The sequence below is a fragment of the Bison bison genome, unplaced genomic scaffold (assembly GCF_000754665.1).
Source record: "Bison bison bison isolate TAMUID 2011002044 unplaced genomic scaffold, Bison_UMD1.0 scf7180017864108, whole genome shotgun sequence".
Classification (NCBI taxonomy): Eukaryota; Metazoa; Chordata; class Mammalia; order Artiodactyla; family Bovidae; genus Bison; species Bison bison.
The window spans coordinates 10,981,553-10,997,903 of NW_011494680.1; the positions used below are offsets into that span (position 1 = coordinate 10,981,553).

Consider the following 16,351-nt stretch of genomic DNA (forward strand, 5'->3'; position numbering starts at 1 on the left):
AGTCTCACACCCCACATTTTGGAGCCTGCAAAACCTAGGCTTAGAGATCCTCCATTCTGTTGTTGTAAGCCAAGGCACTGGTATTCTCGAAAACAAGGTGGTAAGACCACGAAGGTGCAGGACTCTGGAGAAGCTCCAAACCCAGAGACGCCAGGACTAGTCCTCATGAGCTTCTCTGTCCCTGTAGCCTGTGGACAGAGATGCGAAATCCAGCCGTGGGTCAGCCTGCCAGTCCCTCATGCTGATCGGCCTGTGGTCCTGGATCTCTGTGTAATGTGCTTTCCCCTCTATCTTCAAGTTTTCGCTTTGAAACTTTGGTTCTCAGCAGTTTGATGTTTTTAGGGGTTTTTTCCTTCCTTGACTTTATGGCTTGTGTTCTTTCATTGATTTTTGGAAAATTCTTGGCCGTTATATCTTCAAGTAGTCTTCTGCCCTCTCTCACTCTTTCTCTGGGATTCCAATTACATGTATGTTAGCTTGTTAACCCATCTGTTGTTCAGTTGCTCAGTCTGACTCTTTCCAACCCCATGGACTGCAGCACACCAGGCTTCCCTGTCCTTCACCATCTCCCAGAGCTTGCTCAGACTCATGTCCATTGAGTCAGTGATGCAGCCCTGGAAGGTGGAAAAGGGAGGAGAGACAAGGAGGGAGAGCTTTCTCTCCTGAGAGGAGAGGGAGGCTCCGTGCTGCCCTGGTTGTGTTGTGGGTGACGTCACTGTTGGCCTATATGTATTTGTAGGGCTGTGGAAAGATTCCACTGAAGATAGTCACTACTCTTCTATGCGTGCATGCTAAGTCACTTCAGTCCTATCCAACTCTTTTTGACTCCATGGACTGCAGCACACCAGGCTTCCCCATGCTTCACTATCTCCCGGAGCTTGCTCAAATTCATGTCCAACCATCTTGTCTTCTGTTGTCCCCTTCTCCTCCTGCCTTCAATCTTTCCCAGCATTAGATTCTTTTCTAATGAGTTGGCTCCTCGCACCAGGAGGCCAAAGTACTGGAGCTTCAGCATCAGTCCTTCCAATAAATATTCAGGGTTGATTTCCTTTAGGATTGACTGGTTTGATCTCCTTGCAATTCAAGGGACTTTTTGTTGTTAACCCATAGTTGACAATAACTTTACAATAACAAGAACATTTTATTGTTAACCCATAGTTGTTCCTTATTTTTTTTTGTCTTTATGTTTGTATGATCCCTACTGACTTATTTTCAAGTCCATTGCTTTCCTTCTTCTCTAGTTTTCAGGCTGCCCGTAAGCTTATTGAAGAAATTCTTCATCTCTGATCTCATGTTTGTTTCTGGCATCTCCACTTGACTGTTTTATGGTTTCCGTCTTTCCTATGAAAGTTCCCTTTTTCTAGTGAAATTCCCCATCTGTTAATGCGCTGTCCTTTTAATGCCTCTAGATCGGTTGACATTTCTTTCATGGTTATTTTAAATTCCCTATCAGCGCCAACATCTTGGTCATCTCTGAGTCTGGATCTTTTGAACGCTTTATTTCTTGAAGATGGTTGATTTTTTTTTTCCTTTTTGTAGAATCTATTTATGATGAGATTTAAATTCATCCATGTTAGATAGCAGGAACTAAAAACTCACCGTGAGAGAAGAGAACATCTGTACTGCGGATTGGGCTTCAGTAGGAAGGTTTGGACATTTCTGGTTAAGAGCTGACTCTGCTTGAATTTGTGACTGAGGCAGAAAATGGAAAATTAGAATGGTGAGGAGGAACCAGAATTTCTCTCTGCAAACTGGAGCATGCAACCAAGGCATATATACCCAGGACCATTTTTTTACTGTCTTTTTCTGGGCATCCAATTACATGTATGTTAGTAATTGACCCTCAGAAAGCTGCATCCCAGGAGAAAGGACTAACAAAAAATTGCGTAGTTGGACATTTAAAAAATTTTTTATTTTGTCTAGTATTTTAGGGGTTTTAGTGAAAATGAAGAAATTCTTTAAGAAATCAGCAGTACAGTTTCTCTGATATTTATTTTTGCTCCCCAGATAATGGAAGAATGAGGGGTTTTTTCCCCTCACCTCAAACTAAACAAGAGGGTTTCAAAGAACTGCTCCAGGAGCCTTCATGTGCCCCCTGGCATTTGGTGGACACAGCTAAGAGACTTGCTGGAGCCAGGGGGCTGACAGAGAAGAGAGCCTCACAGGAAGCAGCCTACACCTCCAGCATTGGGCAAAGAAAGTCTCCGGCTAAGTCACCTTGACAAGGACACGCCCAGAAGGATGACCTGGAGGAGAGAGACTCCAGAGGAAGGGTACAAGTGGGTTGAGACTTCAGAAACAGGAGCTGAAGGTGGGTTACAAATAGGGGCTTCCTGGTAGGAGATCCCCTAGGAACAGGGGCTCCAAGATTAGACAAAGCACATCATCAGAAGTAAAGTGAAAGTCACTCAGTTGTGTCCAACTCTTTGTAACCCCCTGGACTGTAGCCCGCCAGCCTCCTCTGTCCTTGGGATTCTCCAGGCAAGAATACTAGAGTTGGTTGCCATTTCGTGCTCTGGGGGGCCTGTGGGGTGTGGAGGCATGGAAATGGACTTCAGGAAGTCAGGAGGCCAGATAACCACCATTCCAGTCTATAAAGTTCACCCACAACTCACCCTGCCTGGTCAGGGGTTGGGTGGGGGCTGAACTAGCAACAGACATCCAGTGAGGGGGGTGGGGTCAGGGAGGAGAGAGAAGACTGCCGCCCCACCCCTCTTTTCCACTGCAATTTTCCAAGCTTCAGTTCAGTTCAGTCGCTCAGTCGTGTCCGACTCTTTTCGACCCCATGAATTGCAGGACACCAGGCCTCCCTGTCTATCACCAACTCCCGGAGTTCACTCAGACTCACGTCCATCGAGTCAGTGATGCCATCCAGCCATCTCATCCTCTGTCGTCCCCTTCTCCTCCTGCCCCCAATCCCTCCCTGCATCAGAGTCTTTTCCAATGAGTCAACTCTTAGGTCAGACATTTTCAGGTGGAAGGGGAGAGGCTTAAATTGCACACAAAAACATCAAACTGAAATCTACAACTAAGAGAGGAACTGTGGATCTGCTGGCAGATGTCCGCTATTCAGGAACAAAAAATCAGCTATTTTAAACTATCATTCCTAATATGTGTGCTTAGTCGCTCAGTGCTTTGCAAACCCATGGACTGAACCCCACCAGGCTCCTCTGTCCAAGGGGATTCTCTAGACAAGAATACTGGAGTGGGTTGCCATGCCCTCCTCCAGGGGATCTTCCCAACCCAGGGATCAAACCCAGGTCTCCCACATTGCAGGCAGATTCTTTACTGTCTGAGCCACCAGGCAAGTCCATCAGTCCTAATAAATTTAGAGTTTATCAATAAGCCAGTTCAATACATTTCTCTGGGTAATTTTTTTTATAACTTTAAAAGTCTCTGTGCCCAGTACTTATATATCTTTCCTGTTTCTACTGTTGTTTAAATGTGTCTTAATTCTAGATCAGATTTATCTATTTTATTCAACTAACAAACTTTTGATGATAATTGGTCAAATTGTTGCAGGAAGGGGGACCCCTTCCAGGGCCCGAAACTGGGCTCTTGTCTAACACTTGGAAATGAATTGTCCGAGGAGACACATCCGCTGACAAAGCAAGAGATTTTATTGGGAAAGGGCACCCGGCTGGAGAGCAGCAGGGTAAGGGAAACCAGGAGAACTGCTCTGCTGCACAGCTCGCAGTCTCGGGTTTTATGGTGATAGGATTAGTTTCCGGGTGGTCTTTGGCCAATCATTCTAATTCAGAGTCTTTCCTGGTGGCACATGCATCGCTCAGCCAAGATGAATGCTAGCAAGAGGGATTCTGGGAAGTGGATGGACACGTGGGGTCTCCTTTCAACCTTTCCCAAACTCTTCCGGTTGGTGGTGGCTTATTAGTTCCGTATTCCTTATCAGGATCTCCTGTCATAAAACAACTCATGTGAATGATTACTATGGTGCCTGGCCAGGGTGGGCGGTTTCAGTGTGCTTCCCCTAACAAAATCAGTTTTTTGTTTCTGATTTCATTTCTGCTTTTATATTTATTGATTCCTTCTCTTTGGGGGTGGTGGCTATTTGATATACTTTGCCTATCTTCCTGAATTGTATGCCTAGTTTATTTTCAATCTTTCTAATATCTGTTTTTAAGGCTATATTTTCACTTGCATACCATTTTAAAGCTATATTTAAGTTGCTAACCCAAGATTGCAGAAGCATCCTTTTTCTTTAATAGTACTCAAGTTACTTTTTTTCCCATAAAGTAATGAGAATCAGAATGCCAAGAGGGAGGCCTCAGATGAATGTTTTTCAAGACAGTCCCATTTATTTTTTACTTAGGATCATTATGTAATTGAATGTTCTCTGCCGTGATTTCTCAACCATCTTTTATTTAGACTTCTCCAACATTACTTCAGAGCTGTGTACAATGAAGGAACTTCCCTTTTTATGTCTTAGTGTTGTAGCCACACATTCCGGGAAACAAACTCACTCAGAAGGACGATGCAGAGAGTGGACTGCAGTTTATTACACCAGAGGGCCCAAGGCAGAGTCTCCTCTTAGCCAAGAACCCTGACCAGTTTTTGTGAAAACATTATATACCCTAAGTGTACGTGCACAAACCCGCTTCCCCAAATTCTGTGAAACTGGTCTGAACAAAGGAAAAAGAAAGATACAATCAAAGTTAACCTGTGATTCACATGCCTTAAGCCTAATTAGTTAACAGTGGAGAATTATCATTAGGCCTGTGGTCATACCCCAATAAGCATAATAGAATGTATGATTCTATGCAGTTATACAGATAATTAGGGTATTATTTTACGCAACAGAGAGTCTAGGTACGAGCCCTGGGACTCTTCCTTCCGGGGGCCTGGTTTTCCAGGCTGGTGTGTGTTTCCATAGATACTGGGCATATAGCTCAAAGTCCACAGTCTGGCCCAAGATGGAGCCCTGCTTTCAAGATAGAGCCTGTTCGGTTTCTTCCTAAATTAGGAGAGACACAGACAGGAGAGAGATCTTCACAGACCGAATTTGTGTAACAATCTGGTCATTGCATCCAGAGATAATTGACAGTGATAATGTTTAACTGCATAATTTTTCACTTTTTCTACAGGAGTACTAGAAGTCATGTCCGACTCTTTGCGACCCCATGGACTATAGGCTGCCAGGCTTCTCTGTCCATGGGATTCTCCAGGCAACAATACTGGAGAGGGTTGCCATGCCGTCCTCCAGGGGATCTTCCCGACCCAGGAATCGAACCCATGTCTCTTTAGTCTTCTGCCCTGGCAGGCAGGTTCTTTATCACTGGTGCCACCTGGGAAGCCCTACTAGAAGACAGATTTCTTCAAGTTTCTAACAGATGTGGTCCGAATCATCAAGCAAGTGTGAATTTTCATGACTTAGAACATGCTATAATGACTCAGCAACACAACTCATAAGGAAATAGCCTCAGATTGTGTGGAATTCAGATGGTAAATAATCTGCCTGCGATGTGGTAGACCTGGGTTTGATTCCTGGGTCAGGAAGATCCCCTGGAGAAGCGAATGACTACCGGCTCCAGTATTCTTGCCTGGAGAATTCTATGGACGGAGGAGCCTGGTGGGCTACAGTCACAAAGAGTCAGACACGGCTGAGCAGCAACTAACACACGCACTGCTCTCCTCAGTGACACTTCATGTATTCTACCTTTTTCCCCAAATGAAGGCAGTACTGTGACTTGGCAGATCACCAAAAAACCTTAGCTCGTGAAGTGGTTTCTAACTATTCCTTATCTTAGTCTACTTTTCAGCATTTATTGATTAGAAATTGCTGGGTGTATTTGGGGCATGATAAATCCTTGTATTTAGCCATTAAGCAAGACAAAGTGAAAGACAGCCATTATCTGGTTCAGCTGCAGCAGTGAGATAATTATATGCAAGGGCAGGGCTGTCATGCATGAGTGGTTTACCCTGCTGCTTAAATATCACCATTTGAGTTTTAAAAACTGGTTACTAATTAGGCAATGTGTCCACCCTGTCTTTAGGTTTGTTTAATGAATAACTTTATGGACTCTGTATACTGTATTGACTTTTTATATAGCAGTAGATGACGTTATTTTATTTTGGTTTAAACTAATAAAGATGATCTACATTTTATTTTTTTTTTTCTCTTTTACTTTTTTTTTTTTTCAGGAGAAAGCGCGAACGCAGTCCCCCACTACCACAAATTATGCAGTCGAGTTTCCCACATTTGGGGAAATCGCAGGGGTCAGCGCATCCGGAGTGCAATGGGTAAGCCTCGCCCTGGGAAAGCCACCTTCGTGATCATGGTATCTCCCCTGCCAGGTAAGTATGATCTACATTTTAAGCCGATGAGCCCAGTGATATTATTTCTGGCTCTAATAGTGTTGATCCACATATCGAATTCTCCTTTCTAGGTGTCTGACTTTCCTTCAGCTGTTGGGGGGTATTTCCCATAGCTTCTCAGGCTATGACCTTCAAAGCAATTTTGATAATGATATTCATTACTTTCATTAAATCGTCATTCCTTGTTCTTGGGATCAATGTAAGAACTGCCCAGTAGTGATATGATGTGGCCCCCACTGCCCCTTAGGCTTTGAGCAAGGCAGATATTTTTCAGAAGTTGCGTTGATAGAATGACATGGTTGCCAAATTGAGCCAGTCAGATCTCCTGTAGGATTAGCTGTGAATCACCAGCAAAAGTTTAAAATCGAAGACCTCTTATTGCAGGGAGGAAGTCAATTCTGACTCCATGTTGGAACTGTTTCTTTGACTTGCTTTTCATTGCTTTTGTTATTATAATCATACAGAATGATCTGCCTCAGAATCCTGCCCCTCTGCCTGTTAAACTAAAGTGCCTTTCTTCAGAACTTTGGCCACCTGTGGATGGCAGGAAGGAAGAATTAACACGTCCCCTGCCTGAGGCTTGCCATTCTAGGAGACATTTGCAAGATTAATGGGATTTTTTACTTTGCTTCCTCACCTCCCGTCATCTGTAATATATAAAAGAACCTGGTATTCAGACCCTGATAAAATAGTTATTTTGAGGCAATAGGCTGCCATCTTCTCGGTCTGCTGGTTCCCAGGTTAAAGTCTCTTCCTTGCCTCAACACCTCATCTCTCAGTTTCATTGGCCTATCATGGGGCGAACAGAGCGAGCTTGGCCTCGGTCACACTCTGGTTAGAAGAAAAACAGAGAACTGATACTTCTAAGAATGTGGAAAATTCATGGGCAGATCTCCGATCTTTATATACAATGGGTCTCTGATATCAGACCCTAGAACTGAGATAGTTTTCTTCTTTTAATTGTTGTTTAGTTATTAAGTCATGTCTGAGTCTTTGCGACCCACTGGACTATAGCCTGCCAAGGCTCCTCTGTCCATAGGAGTTCCCAGGCAAGAATACTGGAGTGGGTTGCCATTTCCTTCTTCAGGGGATCTTCCTGACCAGGGATTGAACACGGGTCTCCTGCATTGGCAGGCGGAGTCTTACCACGGAGCCACCTGGGAAGTCCTGCTCTTGATTATCTGGATTTATCAGCTCTGCTTCCTTGTGACATGCATATTTAGCATGCTGTGACTCACTATGACACATCACTGTCTAGTTCATCACTTTATAGGTCCTTTGTACCTGGTCCACCACAGGTATTGATTGGGCACAGGTGTTATGCTGGACAACTTAACCCACACGGATAACTAAATACTGAAAACTCTGACTCACTGCATTGTGACCTTGTGCACAGCTGCAGCCCTACCCAGAGATTTCCACAGCCCCCTCCCTACTCCTACTCCCCTAACCCCACCCCTTCTCCAGCCCTGCATCCATTCCTACAGCAAGTCAGAGTTTATTCCTTAGGCTTCCCTCATGGCTCAGCTGGTAAAGAATCCGCCTGCTATGCGGGAGACCTGGGTTCAATCCCTGGGTTGGGAAGATCCCCTGGAGAAGGGAAAGGCTACCCACTCAAGCATTCTAGTCTGGAGAATTCCATGGACGGTATAGTCCATGGGATCACAAACGACATCACTGAGTGACTTTCACTTTCACGTATTCTTATTCTGTTGTTTGTTTGTTTTATTGTGCTGGGTCTTCGTTGCTGCTCAGACTTTTCTCTAGTTGCAGCAAGCAGGGGCTCCTCTCCAGTTGTGGTGCACAGTTTTCTCATTCTGGTGGCTTCTCTTGTTTCAGGGCACAGGCTTTAGGTGAGTGGGCCTCAATAGTTGCAGCCCTTGGGCTCAGTAGTAGTGGCTCCTGGGCTCTAGAGCACAGGCTCAGTAGTTGTGGTACATGGACTTAGTTGCTCCATGACATGTGGAGTCTTCCCAGATCAGGGATCAAACCCATGTCTCCTGCATTCGCAGACGGATTCCTATCTACTACACCACCGTGGACATCCCCTGGTTCCAGTTTTTCATGTTTTCCTGGCCCATAGAATTTTTAAGGATTCAGTTCAGTTCAGTCACTCAACTGTGTCCGACTCTTTGCTACTCCATGGACTGCAGAACACCAGGCTTCCCTGTCTATCACCAACTCCCAGAGCTTGCTCAAACTCATGTCCATTGAGTTGGTGATGCCACCCGGCCATCTCATGCTCTGTCATCCCCTTCTCCTGCCTTCAGTCTTTCTCAGCATTGGGGTCTTTTCCAGTGAGTCAGTTCGCATCAGGTGGCCAAAGTACTGGAGTTTCAGCTTCAGCATCAGTCCTTCCAATGCATATTCAGGACTGACTTCCTTTATGATGGACTGGTTGGATCTCTTTGCAGTCCAAGGGACTCTCAAGAGTCTTCTCCAACACCACAGTTCAAAAACATCAATTCTTCGGCGCTCAGCTTTGTTTATAGTCCAACTCTCACATCCATACATGACTACTGGAGAAACCATAGCTTTGACTAGAAGGACCTTTGTTGGCAAAATAAGACTGCTTTTTAATATGTTGTCTAGGCTGGTCATAGCTTTTCTTCCAAGGAGCAAATGTCTTTTAACTTCATGGCTGCAATCACCACCTGCAGTGATTTTGAAGCCCCCAAAAATAAAGTCTGTCATTGTTTCTATTATTTCCCCATCTATTTACCATGAAGTGATGGGACCAGATGCCATGATCTTCGTTTTTTGAATGTTGAGTTTTAAGCCAGTTTTTTCACTCTCTTTCACTTTTATCAAGAGGTTTTTCAGTTCTTCTTCACTTTCTGCCATAAGGGTGGTGTCACCTGTGTATCTGAGATTATTGGTATTTCTCCTGGCAGTGTTGATTCCAGCTTGTGCTTCATCCAACCTGGTATTTCTCATGATGTACTGTGCATATAAGTTAAATAAGCAGGGTGACAATATACAGCCTTGATGTACTCCTTTCCCAATTTGGAACCAGTCTGTTGTTCCATGTCCAGTTCTAACTGTTACTTCTTGACCTGCATACAGATTTCTCAGGAGACAGGTAAAGTGGTCTGGTATTCCCATCTCTTGAAGAATTTTCCACAGTTTGTTCTGAGCTACACAGTCAAAGGCTTTAGTGTAATCAATGAAGCAGAAGTATATGTTTTTCTGGAATTCTCTTGTTTTTTTTATGATCCAACAGATGTAAGCAATTTGATCTCTGGTTCCTCTGCCTTTTCTAAATCCAGCTTGAACATCTGGAAGTTCATGGTTCACGTACTGTTGAAGCCTGGCTTGGAGAATTTTGAGCATTACTTTGCTAGCATGTGAGATGAGTACAATTGTGTGGTAGTTTGAACATTCTTTGGCATTGCCTTTCTTTGGGATTGGAATGAAAACTGACCTTTTCCAGTCCCATGGCCACTGCTGAGTTTTCCAAATTTGCTGGCATATAGAGTGCAGCACTTTCACAACATCATCTTCTAGGATTTGAAATAGCTCAACTGGAATTCTGTCATCTCCACTAGCTTTGTTCATAGTGATGCTTCCTAAGGCCCACTTGACTTCGCATTCCAGGATGTCTGGCTCTAGGTGAGTGATCACACCGTGGTGATTATTTGGATCATAGAGATCTTTTTTGTATAGTTCTTCTGTGTACACTTGCCACCTCTTCTTAATATCTTCTGCTTCTGTTAGATCCATACCATTTCTGTCATTTATTGTGCCCATCTTTGCATGAAATGTTCCCTTGGTATCTCTGATTTTCTTGAAGAGGTCTCTAGTCTTTTGCATTCTATTGTTTTCCTCTATTTCTTTGCATTGATCACTGAGGAAGGCTTTCTTATCTCTCCTTGCTCTTCTTTGAAACTCCTAATTCAAATGGGTATATCTTTCTTTTTCTCCTTTGCCTTTCACTTCTTTTCTTTTCTCAGTTATTTGTAAGGCCTCCTTAGACAACCATTATGCCTTTTTGCATTTCTTTTTCTTGGGGATGGTCTTGATCCCTGCCTCCTATACAGTGTTATGAACCTCCATCCATAGTTCTTCAGGCCCTCTGTCTATCAGATCTAATCCCTTGAATCTATTTCTCACTTCCACTGTATAATTGTAAGGGATTTGATTTAGTTCATACCTGAGTGGTCTAGTGGCTTTCCCTACTTTCTTCAATTTCAGTCTGAATTTGGCAATAAGGAGTTCATGATCTGAGCCACAGTCAGCCTCCAATCTTGTTTTTGCTGACTGTATAGAGCTTCTCCATCTTTGGCTGCAAATAATATAATCAATCTGATTTTTATATTGACCATCCGGTGATGTCCATGTGTAGAGTCTTCTCTTGTGTTGTTGGAAGAGGGTGTTTGCTATGACCAGTACATTCTCTTGGCAAAACTCTGTTAGCCTTGCCCTGCTTCATTTTGTACTCTAAGGCCAAATTTGCCTGTTACTCCGGTATCTCTTGACTTCCTACTTTTCCATTCCAGTCCCCTATGATGAAAAAGACATCTTTTTAAAGGATTGGCTGCAATGAATTTACGTCTCCACATGGCATCCCTGTTATACAGCACTAGTTTAAAGTTGAAAACTAATTTCTTTACAGATTCTATCACTCTGAATTGTATTGGTAAACATTTAGCAAGTCCACGGGGTTGCAAAGTGTCAGACACGACTGAGCGACTTCACTCATTCACTCATTGCCTTGCTGGGATAAACTTATTTATAGTCAAATATTGCTGGGTATATTCTGGTATACTTTCTCACTCTGTTCACACACCAGTCATCTAGACATCGCTTTAAAGTTGAATGTGTAGACACCAATTACCAATGTTACTTGTTTCAGTGCATTGATTCCTCTCATCAGTTACTTCAAAGAAGAGTTTGATCACTTCTCTCTAGATGGGTTTGCTACCATACAGCTCAGCCTCTTCCCACTGGAAACCTCCTAAACATATTTCCAGGCATTTTTAGTACATAATGAAGAGTCCTTGGTTGGTTCTCCACATAGAGGCCACCCAATGAGGGGAGACTGGTACAAACCCATGCCTCTTGGCAGGTTTCTCCCGCATTGACAGGCAGAATCTTTAAACAGTAGTGCCTCCTGAGAAGTCTGGTAGAAATCCAGTCTTTTCTAAATATAAGTGTTTAATCAGATAGTTATACTATAACTTATCAGTAAAGGAAAGAGTCTCTTCTAGATATAACACATGGAAGTCCAGCCTTGAAGAGGAATTGCTATTATCAAATGCAAGATTAGGAAAACATACTGAAAAAGGAAATTAATATTAAAGGATCAACTTAAAAGATTGCCAGCTCTTCGGAATTCTGTGACAGTCCAGTGGTTGGTACTCCACAATTCCATTGCAGAGGGTGTGGGTTCCATTCTTTGCTGGGGCATAAATCCTGCATGCTACTCCGTGTGGCAAAAAAAATTTTTTATTGCCAAATCTTAAGTTATTTTCACCATGCATTCTTTCTTCTTCTTATTCAGTATTACTTGACCATTAATTTTGCACTTTGGGGCATAGTTCCTAGATAATTCATTTGGACAAAGGTAGGTTTCCCTTTTTACATAAATCTTTTTGGCACATAGTAAGTTGTGAACTTATATTCTGGTTTATTCACTCAATTGCTATCAGATTGTTTCCCTGGTTTATGTAAACAAAAATGCATAAGGATTAAGCAAACAAAGTTTGATTCTAATCCCGATAATGAATGATAAAAATCAAGTCCATCAGCTTTGTTAAAAATAGTAACTGCCGAAGAATTGATGCTTTTGAACTGTGGTGTTGGAGAAGACTCTTGAGAGTCCCTTGGACTGCAAGGAGATCCAACCAGTCCATCCTAAAGGAGATCAGTCCTGGGTGTTCTTTGGAAGGAATGATGCTAAAGCTGCAACTCCAGTACTTTGGCCACCTCATGTGAAGAGTTGACTCATTGGAAAAGACTCTGATGCTGGGAGGGATTGGGGGCAGGAGGAGAAGGGGACGACAGAGGATGAGATGGCTGGATGGCATCACTGACTCGATGGACGTGAGTCTGAGTGAACTCCGGGAGTTGGTGATGGACAGGGAGGCCTGGCGTGCTGCGATTCATGGGGTCGCAAAGAGTCAGACATGACTGAGCGACTGAACTGAACTGAACTGAACTGTCAATGTTTGGAATGTGTTTTGTTTTTATATTCAATTGATATAGAAAAAATAACACACTAATGTAATTTAAAATGCTTATTTCTATTTTTTTTTTTACCCAAGTGTTTCAGTTGACCCTTGAATAATCAGAGTTTGAACAGCGTGGGTTCACTCATATGCAGATTATTTTCAATAACTATACAGAAATACACATGGAGATGCTTCCCAGGTGGCTCAGTGGTAAAAAATCTGCCTACCAATGCAGAAGACATGAGTTTGATCCCTGGGTCAGGAAGATCCCCTGGAGGAGGAAATGGCAACCCACTCTAGTATTCTTGCCTGGAGAATCCCATGGAGAGAGGAACCTCCTGGGCTACGGTTTGTGGGGTCCCAAAAGCGTCGGACATGATACAAGAGGTTAAAAAGTATGTTATTCTATTTATAGGACATGCATAGATTAGGCAAATTCATAGAGACAAAGTAGAGAGCAGTAGTTCCTAGAGACTGAGGAGCAGGGATAATGTATAGTTATTGTTCACTTGGGCTGATGAGAAAGTTCTGGAGATGGATGATGCTGGTTGCACAACACTGGGAATGCACTTAATCCCTCTGAATTGTATACACTAAAAAATGGTTAAAATGGTAATTCCCTGTTATACGTATCTTACTACAATAAAAACTTCAAAGAAAAAAAGTCAGACACAGCTTATCGACTAAACAACAAAAACAGTGTGCAAGACTTGAAGTGGATGGCCTATCCTTACAGAGGCATAAGGTCAGTGATGTTTAATATTTTATTACTGTTTTATAACTTTGTTTTCAAAGAATTCCATTACTATACAGTATGCCTCTCTCTCATAATTGGAAGAACTGCATCTCAGCCTACCATCACAAGTGTTTTTTAAAGTGGAACATTTCCAGTGCTATATTATGAAATATGACTATAATACTGGGAGACATGAAATTTTTATAATGATTCATTCATTAGTGTACAAGCTGAGCCACTGTGAAGCTTTCCTACTGAAGCAGTCATATTGGTAACACACTTGTAAATAATGTGACAAAGAAACATTTATCTTTTATTTGTGACGTCTAGTGTTAGTAATACATATAACATACAGAGTTTTCTATCATGTAAGACAGTGTTGATATAGATACTGGCAGTTGATTCATTTTCTAAGCATAGGATGTAAACGTATTGTACTGATAAATAGAGTACAGGGTACTTCCCTGGCGGTCCAGCGCTTAAGACTCTGCACTTCCACTACAGGGAGTGCTGGTTCAATCTCTGCTCAGAGAACTAAGATCTTGAATGCCTCGAGGCACAACCAAAAAAAAATTAAAAATAAATATTAAAAAAATACAGTTGAGTGCAGTTGCTCAGTCATGTCCAACTCTTTGCAACCCCATGAACCATAGCACGCCAGGCCTCCCTGTCCATCACCAACTCCTGGAGTTTACTCAAACTCACCTCCATCGAGTTGGTGATGCCATCCAACCATCATCCTCTGTCATCCCCTTCTCCTTCTGCCTTCAATCTTTCCTAGCACCAGGGTCTTTTCAAACGAGTCAGCTCTTCACATCAGGTGACCAAAATATTGGAGTTTAAGCATCAACAACAGTCCTTCCCATGAACACTCAGGTCTGATCTCCTTTAGGATGGACTGGTTGGATCTCCTTGCAGTCCAAGGGACTCTCAAGAGTCTTCTCCAACACCACAGTTCAAAAGCATCAATTCTTCTGCACTCAGCTTTCTTCATAGTCCAACTCTCACATCCATACATGACCACTGGAAAAACCACAGCCTTGACAAGACGGACCTTGGTTGGCAAAGTGATGTCTCTGCTTTTTAATATGCTGTCTAGGTTGGTCATAACTTTCCTTCCAAGGAGTAAGCGTCTTTTAATTTCATGGCTGCAGTCCCCATCTGCAGTGATTTTGGAGCCCGAAAAATACAGTACAGCACAGCACTATAAATGTGTTTTTCCTTCCTTATGATTTTCTTAGCACTGTCTCTAGCTTTATTGTAAGAGTACAATAGATCAATATGCAACACATATAGCATCCAAAACATGTTCATCTACTGTTTATATTATCGGTAAGGCTCCCCATCAATAGCAGGCTATTAGTTGTTAAGTTTTGAGGGTGTCAAAAGTTATATGCAGATTTTTTGACTCAATGAGGACCCCCCCACAACATTGTTCAGAAGGTTGACTATATTTATAAGAGTGATTGTAAAGTTTCAAATGAAGGAAGTGTGTTTGTTTTTATTATTATTCTGTTGTGAATTTCCACATTTTTGCATTCTGGTCAGAAAATATGATCTTCTATGAACTCTGCTTTTAGGGCTGTTTTTGAAATTTTCAGTGTGATCTAATAATATATTATCAGTTTTTGGTGAGTACTTCATGTGGATTTCACAATTAAGTACTATATATTTTTACATGTTAAGAGTAGATTTTGGTTTGACAGAAAACAGCAAAACTCTGTAAAGCAATTATCCTTCAATTAAAAATAAATAAATTTATAAAAAATAATTTCTGTATCCCTTTTTAAGGAAGAATTATTACTTATACAAAAAATTTTAATATCCTTTCTGTTCTCAGTTTGATATTTTCATTTCTGAGTTATAATAAACTTTCCTACTATGGTTGAGGATTTGTCAGTTTCTCTTCATGATTCTTTAAGTTGTATCCTTTTCTTTGTTGTTCACTGTATGTTTGAAGTTGTGATGATAGGCATATGTAGTTAGCCCTCAGTGTCTGCGTGATTTGTAGATACTGTAGAACCAACTAGCCTGGAATCAAAAATATTTGAAAAAAAATTTCCAGAAAAGTTCCAAAAAGCAAAACTTGAGTTTGCATGCCTCATATTACTTACATTGTATTTGCAACTATTTACATAACATTTATGTTGTATCAGGTATTATAAGTAATTTAGAGGTGATTTATCATATATAAGGGGGCTTCCAGGTGGCACAGTAGTAAAGGAGTCCACCTGCCAATGCAGGAGATGAGGGTTTGATACCTGGGTTGGGGGTCCCTCCTCCCTGGAGAAGGAATGGGCAATCCACTCCAGCATTCTTGCCTGGGAAATCCCATGGACAGTGGAGACTGGCAGGCTACAGTCCATGGTCTCGCCAAAGAGTCGGATACAACTGAGCAACTGAGCACACACAAAGTATATTAGAGGGGGTATGTAGGTTATATGCAAATACTATGTCATTTATATGGGACTTGTCATTTTATATGGAATCTACCTGCAATGCAGGGGATCCGGGTTCAATCCCTAGGTGAGCAGTATCCTCTGGAGAAGGAAACGGCAACCCACTCCAGTATTCTTGCCTGGAGAGTCCCATGGACAGAAGAGCCTGGTGGGCTACTGTCCATGGGGTTGAAAAGAGTCACACAACTGAACGACTAAACCACCACGTCATTTTATATGGGACTTGAATATCCACGGATTTTGGCATTTATGAGGGATCTTGGAACCTAGAGGGACAAATGAAGAGCTTCATGATTAAGGAATGACTATCTCATTAATAAAGCCTTTTGCTTTGTAGTCTAATTAGTTTTGTATTTATGTTGTTATCTTCTATATATTAGTATCTGTCTTGAATATCTTTTCCATTCTTGTAATTTAAAAAATTTTAGTGTGTAGTTTTTAAACACAGAAGAGCTGAAATTTGTTTTTATTTCAGTATGAATACGTTTTTTTTTAATGGAATGAAATTATCCTTTTCATGTTTATTTTGCTTTCTCATATCTGTCCATCCTGCTTTTTGTTTTCCAGTTATCATTTTCTTATTTCTTATTCCCTTCATACTTCTGTTGGCTTGAGGTTTCTTTCTCTCTATATTTAATTTTCATTCTCTT

The 16,351-nt window shown here is 41.9% G+C and overlaps 1 long non-coding RNA gene across 1 annotated transcript in view; it reads left to right on the forward strand.

Annotated features, from left to right (window-relative positions):
- LOC104987887 overlaps positions 1 to 6,258 on the forward strand; it is a 13,113-nt gene extending 6,855 nt beyond the window's left edge. The window contains exons 2-3 of the long non-coding RNA XR_825179.1: positions 2,008 to 2,311; positions 6,160 to 6,258. This is a non-coding gene — a long non-coding RNA (uncharacterized LOC104987887). The remainder of the gene's footprint in view (positions 1 to 2,007; positions 2,312 to 6,159) is intronic.
- The last annotated feature ends 10,093 nt before the right edge of the window (positions 6,259 to 16,351 follow it).